The sequence below is a fragment of the Pezoporus occidentalis genome, unplaced genomic scaffold (assembly GCF_034315485.1).
Source record: "Pezoporus occidentalis ecotype Australia unplaced genomic scaffold, CSIRO_AGI_Poc_V1 ctg81, whole genome shotgun sequence".
In the NCBI taxonomy this organism is placed as follows: domain Eukaryota; kingdom Metazoa; phylum Chordata; class Aves; order Psittaciformes; family Psittacidae; genus Pezoporus; species Pezoporus occidentalis.
In genome coordinates, this window is record NW_026916170.1 from 4,224,366 (window position 1) to 4,239,548 (window position 15,183).

A 15,183-nucleotide genomic window follows, 5' to 3' on the forward strand; every position below is an offset into this window, starting at 1 on the left:
GCTCTGTAATTTCTGCTCTTCTAAAGCTGAAGGTCACCTTAGATTCATTGCTTTAGATTTGGGTCAATACAGGAATTGTCTCATCTTTCCTTAGAGCATTGGTGGTTACATTAACCTGCTGGGGTTTTATCTGAGAGGCTGCATTTTAATTCAAGCCCCAGTTTGTGCCGCAGAGATATTGAGCTTGGTCTGGAAGCCGCAGGAGCGATGGTTACTTAGAAACCTGTGGCATTTGGGATTCTGGTACCACAGTTACTGTGCTGATGCCCACTTCAGCCCCATGCAGTAGTATCTTCTTTGTTAGTGAAGAAGAGAGTGCTTGTGAGTTTATGTGGGAAGATGGCAGAAACAGGACCTGCCAGCCAGGTAGTTGCTGTGGTGTTTAGGAGTAAAATGAAACAGTGAAGGAGGAGCAGCTTTAAGGCTACAAACTTTTATTGTTTAAAATCAGTTTAATAGCAAACCTAACTGTACACAAGCGCCGGTATTAATGATTTATTAGTTTTTACTACTGGATATTATTAGCTTTTCAGGAGATAAATGCCTGAGATGTCTCCTGGTAGCTTTTTCACAAATGTGTTTGAGCAAGAGAGTGTTCTACTCTTTTAGCAGGAGAAAAAAAAATCTAATTAATTTTACCTGTTAGCAAGCCAACTGTTAGTTCAGAATCCACTGAGAAGCTTTTGATTAACTAAAAATTGTCCTTTTATTAAGCAAATTAAAGCCATTCAGGCAGCATGAGACATTTGTAAAGCCACTATTAGAAGGAACTTACTGGATGATTTTACAATAAAAAGTTGATTTGCCAGGAAGAGGAGACCACTTCAGTTTGAGTAGGACTGGGCATAGTCAGAGGGGCAGCATCACAATGTACAGTGAAGCTAAACAGCTGCACTGCTCAGGATGTTCCTAATTATTTGTTTCCTGTATGAAAAAGCTGCTTCTTGTACATTAACACTCTGCAATGTTAAAATATGAGTTAAGAGTAAATAAGCTGAACTGCATTTAGTCACTGTGCCAGCACTCTCAATAAGAGTTGACCTTAACTCAATTAAACAGAAATTATTTTCAAAGTGATATAAACTAAGTGGTGAAGTAGAGGCAGAAAGCTATTAGACTGCAAATTATTATGTATGAGGGATATGCTGTAATTGGCAGTGATTCTTAATATATAGCAAATATGGATTCATTCAAGCTAGAGTGGTGCTAGGGCAACACTGATGCTTATGTAGGAGCTGGCATGCAATAACATGTTACCTCAAAACTTGCAGTCCAAGCACTAAATCACTCTAAGACCTTTTTAATTCTATATGGGAGCATCTGCAAGATAATTTAATGAAGTTTACCTGCACTACCTTAAAAATGGATTTGAATCAACTCTGATGGCTGCTATGCATAACCAGGCTGCAGTGAGTGGTATGAGTATGGAAGCAGCCAAGGGAGGGCTGAAATCTGTTCTGCCAGTTGGCTTAGGGATGTGCTGCGGCACTGGGGATTACAGGTCCCCTAGGGAATTGAACTGCAGATGTGACTGAGGAGGATTCACCTTCCAGATAAAGAAATGGCACCACAATATGCCTCTACTGTTGAACTTATGTGTGTGTGAGGGAGCTGGGGACTGTCATCACTGGTGCAAGCTGGCAGCTTGCAACATGTGTCAGTGCAAACTCTGAACACCCAAATCAGGCTCCAAATGTCTCCATTCCACATGTCATTGCAGTAGACAGTGCCACCACGTCCAGCTCCAGACCTAATCTGACAGTGCAGCTTTAACTTGTGTATTACATTTTCTGTGAGTAATGCAGAGGGCCTGGAAAACTTGTCTGACTCTCCCATTGACTCCTTGGTCTCCTTCCCACTTTCCCTGTCTAACTTGGCATTTCTGTGCTCGCTCATAACGAGCATTCACAGAGCAACAATAAGGAGGAAATTTGGTGAAGAATAAAGGTAAATTTATTAAAGCTAGCAAGTGTGGAGAAAGCTGATGTGTGCTGTGTTTATAATTTTGCCAATACTGTGACAGAAATAGTAGTTTAGGGTTTGCATTCAGCTTATGCCTCTGCATTTCTTCTCTGTTGCTTTGTAATCAGACTACCAGCCACTGCGGAGACCATCAATGACAGCAATTACATTATGACCTTTTAAAGCTTACTTTCAGAGTAAAGATTTTTATCCCATATTACCAATAACTGCTGACTGAGTTTAATCCAATCCTCCCAGTGCACTGGAACTGCAGGGCTTGTGATTTCCATGATTTAATAGATCAAGTGTCTGGGATGGGGGGAGACAAACTATTGTAACAGGATCTTTGCCATTTGGTGAATTTCAAATTTCCTACTGTTGTGGTCCATATTTGCTGGATGCCTCTGCTACCCTGTCTTGCAAATGACATCCTGCTGTACAATATAGCTATGTAAAGGGTGTAGTCAGAGCTAAATTTCAAGGGTTTTTCAAATCTTTGCACTAATGAGGCTCTAATTTGGTTTTATCTCCAACCAATCCATGGGAGCAGAGAGCAAAAGGAGGTATGTTAATCCTATCTTTCAGCCCTCCATGGCATGCCTTTTCCCAGCAGGTGTATTCTCCATGAAATGGAGGGAGAGAACACCTATAAAAGCCATGATACAGTGATCTGTGTCTCAGCAAAAATGCTTTTGTGCATACCTTGACCAAACCTGTGCCTGACTTCAGCCATGTAGTGTGTTAGTTTAGAAATGTGATCCGTGCATATGCCAGACAAAATATGTTGGGCACAAAATAAAAGCAGAATCTGGTAATCAACAATTCCAAGTCTCTAGAGAGACAGAATTGAGATGTAGACCTGTGTCTTCTATGTTTCCTACTTTTTATTATAGGGGACACTATCATTAATACAGTCTTAAGAAACAATTTGCTTATAAACAATGACAGATGACACAACAACAGCTGGACCATTTTCCCTGGGGAAATCCTGCCAACTGGAGAAACACTTGGCAAGGCAGGCCCTCTACAGTCCCTCAAAAATTTTGTGGCTACTAAACTGGAGAATGGACATTTTGGCTCCTTCAGCAATGTTTTCTCTAAGGCTGCAGCTTAAACAATCTGTCTTCCAACATGTGTACACATACATATGTGTGCAAACACAGGTGCGTGCACATGTAGCCCATCACCCTTCCCCCTATCCCAGCCAGCTCTCCTTTTGAGACAGAGCAAAACTGGAGTATGGTGGAGTGGTCATGCCTGGTGCATGCACCAGGGGCAGGATGCCTTTGCCTGTGCCATGTGCTGACACAGAGTAGGGCAGGGAGCAGACAAAGCCACTTGGAAAAGACGCTGTGGTCATGCTAAGGCCTTGAGGAACCAGCATGAGCCAGTGTGTGTGAATTACAAAGCAGACCTTCAGCAAAGACAAAGGATGAGCACAGTGATTTTGAAATTCAGGCCAAATTTGGAAAACTTGGTTTTGTTGCTTGAGCACAGGCCAAGATGAACTGACTGGAAATGACTGATCTGCAACACCAGTGCAGGGTGACTTTGAGTGCTCAGTGCACCAAAGACTTCTCTGAACCCTCGTCATGCTGTTTATCTTTTGGATAAAGCTGCCCATGCTCACCTTATGGTTGATGGCAGTTTATTTCTCCCATGAAGCAATTAGCATACAAAACCTTTGCCAGAATTACCACTTCAAGGGGGCCTGTGGGGATGTGTTTTTTCACCTACTGAGTTCTTGGTCTTGGTTGATGGGACAGCTGACACCTTGCCAAACATGCCAGTGGTTTACAGAGTGAGAACAGGTTCACTGGATTCTGGATGAGACTCCTGAGCTGAGCCACAGGGTCACTAATAGTAACGGCTCTTCACTGTAATTTCTGTTCTTGGCATCAGAGAAATAGCTCTGTATTAACAACCTGAAAGAGAAAGCCTTTGAGCCTGAAAGAGAACCCATTCATTCCTTACCAGTTTGCCAAACTAACCAGTTTCTTCAATGATATTAATACCTGTACAGTGTCATTTCCTCATTAAACAGAGAACCAAATATTTTTCCACACCTCCACTTGATAGAATCCTGTATAAACAAGCTGGGAAGTCTCACCTCTTCAACTTTCTAATGCAAGAAACTTCTGCCACTTTCTGAAATGCTGAAATTGGGCTCTGACCATTAGATATAACAATTTGAATGCTTATATTGTACAGCTCTGGCATCCACCCTTTCCATGTATTGTCTAAAAGAGCATTAACTAGATGCATGGGAGTTATGAAACCAGTCAGCTAACATTCGAAGCAAACATTTCAGCAGCACACCCCCACAGTTTTCAGAGGCTGAACTTTTGTTTCAGCTGTGATGTTATACAATCCTATTTCCATGGCAAATTTACAGATACACACTTGTCAAAATTCATGGTTTATTTAGCAAAACTGTCGAGGCACATATGTGCCATATGCATTCTCTCATTCTTTACTGATATGCTTTTTAGAACAGTGATTTCCTGCTGCAATTAAGTCTGTTGCTTGGACTTCAGTAGATGTATTTGGCATTGAAAGGGAATCTGGCTTCGAACCCTATCACAAAAAAAAGAGCACTGGTCAAAAAAACACACGTGTTCTTCTACTGTTCCATCTCCTGCCTATTACAGCATTTTAAACATCCTCTCTTTCATTTGATATTTCTTTTTCCCACCCCAGTATTTACCATATATTGAGAAGGCACTCTTTTGCTGAAGAAAACTGTATCTAGTACTTGCACACACCTTAATATCAAATATTTGAGCACAGTCTACCTGTGAGTCTCAAAGTTCTGTGTCTGTTAGCTGTCGTGGCATCTCCATACTATACAGCATAAGCACATGGGCAGTCTGAGGATGAATCAGAGGACATACCTGCTTCTTCCAGAGCAGATGTGTGGCAGGCAGGCAGTGAGAGGTGAGATTTTGTGGCCCCTGACCCTACCTCGCAAACAGACATGCTACCTCCTAGCTTGGTCTGGAGCAGTGGAAAACAGCAATAAGCAATAGAAACCGTATGCTCAGGCCTCGGACTTCAGATAAGTAGGATCTGGGAATCCGGTCAGAACAGAAAACTTCATGGGACACAGATTTCTTTTTTTAATGATTTTTTTTGTGTGTGTGTTAAACTATATATAGCTTGGAACTGTTTACAGTGTGAAGAAAAATCCCCCATCTGCCTTTGTGCCACTCCTGCTTCTTTCCTCATCCCCAACAACCACAGCTAGCTCCTGGCTCTTTGCCCTGGTCTCAGTTTCCTTGCCCAGCTACGAGGCATCCCACTCCACCCCCCATGCCCTGATCCCAGTGCACACCTTTGCTTTCAGTTGGCTGTCACACTGATGTTTCCCCACCACTGTGGTGCCATCCTTGTCCCTTACCTTCTCCCATTCTGCTGTCCCAGCTCCTGACCTAGTAGAAACCTCCCCTCATCCCATCTTGATACATCTACCCCTTTTTCTCCCAGGCTCCTCACTCTCTTCACTCTTAACTGTATTTGCAACTGTCCCTGACCTCCAAGTTCAAACATGTTTTGCTTCCTTTGCACATGGTGACCTGAGACAAGCTGGTAGTTGCCAAAATATGGCAAATGTAGGCAAAGCTCTGTGCTTCCCATGCATGTATCATCCTGTACCCTTGGCACAAGGCAACTGTGCCATGGAACCCCCAGAAGGTGTCCTTCACACTTATGCTGAGGTTTAGGTGCCTAGAAAGATAGCAGTGAGACAGTGCAAATAGAAACTAGGCTTTATCAAGAGAAAGCACATTCTTGTGAAGGATGATGTAAGAATGCTATTTGGAGGATTATTATCAGACCTGCTTGTAACAAGGAAGCAAAGCAACAAACAAATAAAAAAGCAAGGCACAGAACTAAGGAGCCCCAGCAATAATTTTCCTTGCTCTGATCACTAGGCTGACATAATCTTGTCTGATTGTATAAAATGTCTTTAAGAATGAGTGGTGAGTTTTTTCTTTCTGTGCTGATTGCTCCTCCACCCCCATCATTAATGTGAAGCACTCTATCAAGTCATGACTTAACTCTGAGCCAGCTCAAAGCACAGCCACAGCAGAGCTGAAATGAATTTCCCCACACAAAGAACAGAAGCAAAATCCCTTCTCTGTCCTTGTCCATGGTGTGGGAAGGCAGTTTTGAACAGTGTCAAAGCCATTCCAGCTGGGAGAGGAACGGGAGAGAGGAGTAACATGAGGTTGGGGTTGTACTTTGTGCAGGAGGGCTTACTGGCCAGAGCTGGGGGATGGCAGCTGAGAGCTTGCAGGGAGATACATAGCTCACTTGTTTTTTTTTCCCACCAAATCACCCTAGCACATCCTTTGCCTTCCCTTCTTCAACTTAGTTGTCTCTCACTGGTGGCGAACTACCTGTCCTCACAAGAAGTCCCTCTCTGTACAACAAGTACCACTTAGTCCCTCAGCTTTCCAGTTTTGCCACATGAGGGACACCTGAGATGGCATAGGGGAAGGAGAGCAGGACTTTGATTATCTTTTTAAAGAAGGAATAAATATTAGCTACAGCGAGAATGTGCAGAAAACCATGGTACGAGAGAAACCCCAGAGGGAGCATTTGAAGCCCTAGTGGATCAGTTCACATTATTCAACATAAAGATAAAGACAGGCTCACCACATGACACATTCCTGTGTAACATTAAGCAGGGGGATAAGTGACTTTGGTCCCTTCCAATCACATACTGTGATACTGTGATACTGTGATACTGTGAAAGACCTCACAACATGGTGAAGCAATAAGTGACTTTGGGTATCACCAGACTGCTAGCTCAGGGTACTGAGGTTAGACTCCTGCACTAGGAAGCAAGAGAGAAGATGCTTAACTTGCTGGACTGATACACAGGAAATGAAAAGACCTACCTGAACTAGACAGATTGCAGCTTTTTGCTGCGCTACAGGTAACAATCAAGGTAGGAGATATTTCAAAATAGTATATTTTAGGGCTAGCATTTCTCTCTGTAGTATCTTTGAACCTTCCATATGCCATTAGTAGCAATATACATAGCAACCTTCAAGCAATCTTAGTTTCACATCCTTTTCAAGGCTTAATTTTTTATTTTTTTTTTTCTAGTTTGTTTGTTCTGCTTTGTTTTTTGGAAAGAGAGGAGAGAAGGAAAGAAGCCAAATGTTAGTAAGATCATTTGGAAGTGAAAGAAATGTGCAGTTGCGAGAGCTGCTGGTGACATAAAGTCTTCCTGAAAGGGCAAGCTGTTACAGCATGTCAGTAATATGCTTGTTACATCAGGTTGTTAAATAACCAAATCCTTCAGCTGAAATTACTCTGTCCCCAACTCATTCTGTTCCACTGTACAAGGTAAATGTAGCTGTTGTGATAATGGGTAAATGAAGTTTCTTATTTGACACAGCTGGAGCTTGATCCACTTACTAGTCATAAATACTGATGGATAAATAGAAACAATGTTGGATAGAAACCAGAAGTATTTGCCAAGTACAGTTCCTTAGTTTGTCCCAGAATAAATCAAAGGGCCTTCTGAGACAGCTGTCAAAGGTCCAGAATTAGACCTATCATTTCAGTGAAATGAACATAGATTGTTCCATAGCTTTCCCCTTGCTTTAGAAGGTGCGATACCAGCATTGAGGACACATGGTAACGATAGTCCCATTCTTCCATCACTGCTCTCAAGGAGAACAGGCAGGCACATTTATTATTCCATTTACACCTGTACCAGCACCCTCATATTTCATCCTTCTCCCTTGTTTCTGGAAGAGTTGTGTTGCCTATAGAAGTATATAGCTCAAAGAAAGTGTCATCTCTCTGACTTGTTTTCTGCTTTGTCTGCCTAGTTTTAGATGTCCAGAAATTTAGAGCTACATTAGTACCTAACAAGGCTTAGGCAGAATTTGCTTGAATTATTCATACAAAATACTGTCTAATTCCTACTTGATTTAATTTATTCCTCCCCTTGCTAAATGTAGAAAAAACACACATATTCTACAACCACTATTATTAAGTAGCTCAAGCTATTCCCTCTGATTGCGATTGCTTGAATATAAGACTTATTTCTTTGGGAATTAGTAGTAAGTTGCATGCATTTAGCCTGAGCATTCATTGCTCTGCCCTACATGCAGGACAAACGGCTACCTGTAGAGATAACGGCCATATTTCCTGCTGTTTTAAGCACATGTGTGAATCCAGTCCCTGGAAGCATACTCTCAATTTGTGAGCAATCTGTTCATCCATTATTTCAAATACAGTACTTTTCTTCCAGTGCCAAAATCTGAAATAATAGAATTGTCTATTCTGCCTCTTTTCTTACTCTTTTGTGCATGCAGCCACCTATGCAATTATTTCATTAATAAAACCCTCTTTCCAGATAATGCATTGTTCCTCCTCACCTAAAAGTTAATTGGAATTTTCTTTACCCCTGTTACATGGACAGTAACTGGAAATGCAATCATAAGTTTTAGCACTGAAATATGTACATGGGCAAGTTTTAATAGTCCTTCTCATGCTGAAGTTGTGAGTGACCAACCTCCTCTACTGCAGGGACTGGCAGATTTATGAGTGTGTTATGACAGATTTACAGTTTCTTTACCAAATGAGCCCCCATACCTTACACGTCATCAAAACACCAGCAATCACTTTGTTAGTCATAAAAGACTTCCCTCCGTGAGTGCTTGCCATTTGCAAACCCTAGACTAGGACAAAGAACTGTGGCACAGTAACACTAATGAAGTATGAGAGGTGAAGCCAAATTTGTTGCATGACTAAACACATACGAAATAATAACTGAATACATGCTGAAATGAAAGCAGCTAACCTGCACAATAAATATCTGCCTTACTCTTTTTCTTTCTTTTTTGTCTCCTGTTTTCAAAGCAGCCATTATTTGTGTTAGAAGGACACAAGTATGTAGGTAAGAAAATGATGGAATTGTTGAAAATATATGGTAGCATTTATGAAACCATGTAGCGAAAAATATCAGGATGCTGAAACAAATACTGATAACAGAGTTAATAGTTACCAACAATTACCATGGGTAGCTTTTGACATATATTTATTTAGTGTATATCTAACAATAAGTAAAATTGCTTATAAAATAACAGGTTAAATTAACTATTGCTCTATAAACAGTAGGTAACATAGAATCACAGATTCATAGAATGGTTTGAGTTGGAAGGGACCTTAAATATCACCCAGTTCCAATCCCCCTGCCATGGGCAGGGACACCTTCCACTGGACCAGGTTGCTCAAAGCCCCATCCAGCCTGGCCTTGAGCACTGCCAGGGATGGGGCAGCCACAGCTTCTCTGGCTAGTGCCTCACCACCCTCACGGTAAAGAACATTTTCCTAATGTCTAATCTAAATCTACCCTCTTCCAGTTTAAAGCCATAAAACACCAGTGAGTCTTTTAACTAGAAGCCATTTAACATAGAATCATAGAATAGTTAGGGTTGGAAAGGACCTTAAGATCATCATCAGTGAGTATTTTACAGTAATGCTGAATGTTTAAACATATGCAACAATCAGTTTAATATTACCATACTCATGTACACCTGCATACAATTAGCTTAAGATTTGTGGGTGTTTATTAGATGAATTTAGCAGAAATATATGTTTGGTGCTCTTTTGTTTTCACAGGTAAACTGGCTTTTTTATTCTTTGGTTCATTTCCCCTACTGCATGAATATTTCTTTTCCCAGAAAGCATTTTGGGAAAATGGGTTTCCTTTGTCTGCTATGGATACAAGAAATGCTTAAGTGCCTCTCAGGAAGTTTTTGTGTTCTTCAAGGTAAGAAGTCAGAGGAAGGAGTTAAAAAACAGAAGTGCCATAAGCAGAAATGGATTTTACAACCCATCTACTGGAACACAGTGTCATCCCAGTGGAAGTCATTAGGAGTTTTTTTCTCCATATATAATGAAGGACTGCAGTGACTCATTCCTGAATTGTAAATTAATTTTAAAAACCTTTCAGAGCCATGGTCAAGGACATCATAAAATCCAACATCTTGGGATATCATTCCAACCAGTAATTCTATAGCAAGGAGATTGTACAGGTCAGCTGCTGAGTAAACCCTGCTTATGATCATTGAACTTTAGGTCAAGTGTATTGCTAGGAAATTAATTTTCACTGGAAATGTAAGTGCTGATGAAGAAAAATAAAAGGCAATTATGACCAATTATACCTGTATAAAGCTAAACTTTTTTTTTTTTTTGGTTTTGTTTTTGACTAGGAATCATTGGCAATAAGTCAACAAAATAATTTCCACAGGTTTCCTGTCAAAGTGCCTGTTATGTCTCTTTTGCTCTCAACTCCATTGGATGGAAAATGGCACCATGTCAGTTTTTCTCACATAATTACATTACTGTATTATTGTCTTGCTAGAAGTGATAGTAGTCTTGTTCATAGACTATTGTCAAATATTGTCCTTTCCAGCCTATTCTCACTTAGCTTCTACCTTTCAAAGTAAATGTTACTTCTAATGTGACTTTATTACTTTTTTCCCATCTGATAATGCCTTGGTAAACTGGAGAAGAGTGGGCAGAAGACTGTCAGCTGAAGCATGGTATCACCTTCCCTGCATCCTGCCATAGCTTGATCTTGTGTGTATGGCTCAGAGGGATGTATCTCACCAGTGGCCTGAAATGTAGATATTGCTTCTGAGAGTCAGGTGTCCTTTCTGTGGCTCTTGGAAAGCTACTTCAACATTGTAAGCCTTAGTTTCTGCATCTGCAGCAAGCACATGGCTTCTGATCTCACAGAACTGCTAGAACTTAGTTCATCAGTAGCTGTAAAGAACACTGTGCTCCCCAGATATAAAATACAGAAGCTTTAGAAGATTAAATTGAAATACTCATAAAATCCGTCAGAGGTTTTAAATCCTGTACTCATCCATTCAGAACTCTACTCCAACCTGCACAAAACAGTCTCTAAAACACTACTCTGTCTTTTCTTGAAAACCAGGAGTTCAAGCACCTTAGATACAATGTTCAGAAAATATTCAGAGTGAAACACTATCCTAGGGTTTTGTTTCCCATTTAGTTTCAGAGTCTCCCGGCAATAGAACACAGCTCATGTCCTTCAGGAGCATAATCCAATGGTTTATTGCCCTCACAGCTAAAAGTCTTCAGTTCGGAAATGGCATTTCCCAGAGGATTCTGCCCATCCTGAGATTTAAAGCCATCTCTTCTGCCTTGTAATTGAATACTAAATGTATTCAGAAATACATTTAATAACATCTTGTGGCTGTTGGTCTTCACAAAAACAGTAACATAACTATTTTGTAATAATCTGAAAGCATATTGCCTTTCCAAACATCTCACGTTTTACACAGGAAAGAGCTCAAAGTGATGGAAAAAAAATAAAGGCCATTCTCATTCAAAGAACTATAAAATTGGTTTTCAAAGGCTGGTACTGAGAAAGTAAAGGCAATGGAAAAATGGAAAGAGTTTATTAGGGGGATATATATCCCTTCTGTACAATATAATTCTTGAGTAAAAGAAAGTACATGGCAAATGTTTCACTCTTATTAGAAGAAAATGAAGTCTGGATGCATGCTTTTACTTCCAATAAGATAATACTGACCTTAGGTCAGCAAGGACTATAGGAATATAATTTTTTCCCCTTCCATTCAATTGGATGTGATTTTAGTCATAGGGTGCGTGGAGGCAGGAGAAGGAAAGAAATCTTATGACACTTCAGACATTATCACTTTCATCTCCTCAAATGATCCTGGATTTTAGTGACAATTGGTGATTGATGTTACAATGTTTCAGTTAAATGCCTGGGTTATTATGCTGAGAGAAGTCTGATCGGCCATAGCTGCATTGCTGCAGTAAGCAGAGCCTCAATCAATCTCTTTCCACATTAACAAAGTAAGCTAGATCAACGTATGTCTCCATGCAGTAGAAGTGAGCTCACAACAATAACGTGGCACTAAAATCTGCTTTAAACCATAGAAATTTTACCCCAACCAGTCCGAGTGCTAGGTCAGATTTTCAGGGGATGTTGTTTGCTTTCATTGCTCTGGGCATTTGTGGTGTATGATCCACTTATTTTTATCTGTTCAGAGTTGGACGGAGTAGTGAACTTCTGCTCCTTAAAGAAGCAGAAAGGAAATTAGAACTGGTAGTGCTTACATTGTGCAGGATGAAGACTGCCTAGAGTAACTTCCTTGTTAATCATGCAGCCTATGAAAGAGATGCTGAGGGATTAGGCTAGCAGCTAGTAAAAAAAGTCCAAGAAGTTTTGTGGCTTGCCTCATGCCCAGAAGAGCAAAGTACAGGATAGATGGCTTGTCCTCATGGGGAGAAGGAAGCTCATGATAATGCAGAAAGGATGTTGCTCATGCCACTGAGAGGCAGTCTCAACAGGAAACTTCATCAACTCTCACTTTTCTGCCTGCATCCCTGAGGCATTCTCAGGCCAAACTCTCCAAGTCATGTTTTATAGCTCAGTACAACTGTTCAAGTTGGTACAGTTTCATGTTTGATGATTTTCATTTAACAGAAGTCAGGAAACATTAAATCTCTGGTTACAGTGGTGTACCCTGAAGAACTGAGAATAGCATGGACAATTTAGTGCAGCAAACCCTAAAATGTGCTGGATCCAGATATATCTTACTGGTATATTTTAAATCATTCAGCAGAAAATGCAGTTCTCGTGACTAAATGCATGTCTCAGCCCCTTCAAATCCAGTAATAGGTCTCAAAAAAGTTTTGCTGATGCTGATTTTGAAGCCGAGTGTGACTCTACCTCCTGCCCCAAATTGTCAGCCAGTTTCTTTAATAATTCAAAATCCCTGCTAAAATCCTGACCTTAGAGATGAATAAAATGATCCTTTATAGCTTTCCAAGTCAGGCCGATTAAACACAGATTTGGCACAGACAACCTGAGAAACTTCAGTAACGTTATCCATTTAGCTAACAGTTACCTCCCCTGCTGACGCACTCCCAATTAATGCCAAGAAAGGCATCAGATCCAGCAGAAAGGAACGCTCATTCTGTGCTCTCTATTGCCTTGAACTAGGTCCCAATTTAATGATAACATCACTGTTTTTTCTTGAGAATTTTAATTATTTTATGGAATTGGGAAGCGGTCTGTCCAGCTCACAAGGCTTCCCTGGGCCCCAGACAACAGCAGGTGTTTTGGAGAAAGATGTTTGTTTGCTGCATTGAGAACACCTGAAGGAAGAAAAGGCTTCTTTGGTACAGCAGCAGGTGATTGGTTTATACCCTGCTGCAGGAAGATACCTGAGCTGAAGTATTTTATAATTACAGCTGAAGGTCTCACTCATATCAGCACATCAGCTTTTCCAGTCCTAGGCTCTTCTGCAACCAAGCAGAGCCAGCTTAGCTTAAATCTGCCTGCAAGCCGCTCTGGTTAAACTGATGTAACCATACACAAAGCAACAGATTTAAAATTAGTTTTTTGTTATGCTAGTGTTTATGAATGCCAGCTGAGTCACTGCAAGCTGAATTTAAACCGGTTTACTTGAGTTCATACCTAAAATTCATGGGGTTTAGCCAAACCAGTTGAAAACTACCGTGAGGGCATCACCAGCTGAATGAGTCATGCTGAGGGGACACGCCTGGGGCAAGGGGACACCTCTGGTGATGACCAGACCACCTCTGCCCAGCTGCCCATTGCCTCCAACATGTCCCCAGGGGCAGAAATGATATGGGTGATGGCTGGGCCTGCTGCTTGGGTAGGGGATGCAGGAGAAGAAAAGCAAGTGATCTAATCCTAGGGGATGGTGAAGGAGGGGTTGGAGGGGATCTGAGCTAGCATCTGGGGCTTGCAATGGTTCCCTTTTCAGAGATGGCAGGAGGCTTCTGACTGCTGGCAATGTCAGGGCAATGTCCTTCCACCCACAGACCTGCAAGTCTTTCACAACCACAGAAACCACTTTTAGAAAAAAGGATAGCTTTGGGAGCACCTGAGCACCACCTCCCAGTACCTACAAGGAGGTCATAGAAGAGATGGTGTCAGGCCTCTCACAGCATTGCAGGGCAAGAGGCAGCAGGTACAAGCTGAATTGAGTTGAATATAGTTCCTGCCTATACCTGGCCTGAAACTCTCTCAGTTCTCAACTTCCCATGAGGGAGGTAGTGGAGCAGGTCACCCCCAGAGGCTGTGTCATCTCCATCCTTGGAGGGTTTCAAGTGCCCACTGAGCAGCCTGGTCTGTCCCCAGAGCTGGCCCTGTTTTGGGCAAGGAGGTAGACTGGAGGTCTCCTGAGATCCCTCCAAGACTGAATTGTCCCATCTTCCTATGATAATCACCAAGTGTTTTCAAACCAACACAACTTTGCACATACAGCATGCTCTACTTGACCCTTGTGGGGTTTTGTTTTGTGGCAGCAAATTACATAGATTAATCAGTTAACCATCATTTCAGCCAGCTTTATTGTACTGACTTTGATTTAAGGAAACAAGACAATTTCATTTTTACAATCCTATAAATTTGAGGCAAACTTTCCAACAAGCATGCTTTAAGTAACCTCTTTCTAAAAGAAAACTTGATCCTTTGTTTACCCACCTAAATAAGGCTTTTGGTCCTTAATTTTTGGCATCTCTTCAGTCTTGGCCACAGCAGCTTCTACGTGTTCTGAAAAGGCAAATTCCTTCAGTACAAGAAAGATGCATTATTATATTTATAGTGTTGTCCCCCCAAGATCAAAGAGAGTAGCTGGCCTATTAGAAGTCTGACAGTAAGTGGAAATTGTTACTTGTGAGCATGACCGCTAGTCTGCTAGCCATAGACCTCATTAGCAGAAGAGCCAAGGTCTGCCATCCTTATCTAATCAAGCATCAGTTTTGTTAAGATGTAAGGGAATATTACATCTTAAATATAAGCCTTACTATGTTTATATAAAATACTAAATTTTGGGTATGCTCTAGTTTTAGTCATATGCTATCTGTAAAAGAAAAGATTTTTTTTTCTTTTTCAACTCTCATTTATATGTCTGTTTTCTTCTATTTTGCAGTAAATTATTCACCAATTTAATCATCTTTAAGATCCATATGCTCGCCCACACCATCTTTCATATAAGTACAATGAGATAAAGATTATTATTTGCTGAACTGGGCTATAATTAAACATTCTGAATTTCAATTATTTCAATTTATTACAGTGAGAGATCACATGGCCTCCTGCAATTCAGGAAGATCATTTTTTAATTTTAAATGTTTCAGAATTTTCTACACTTGTCT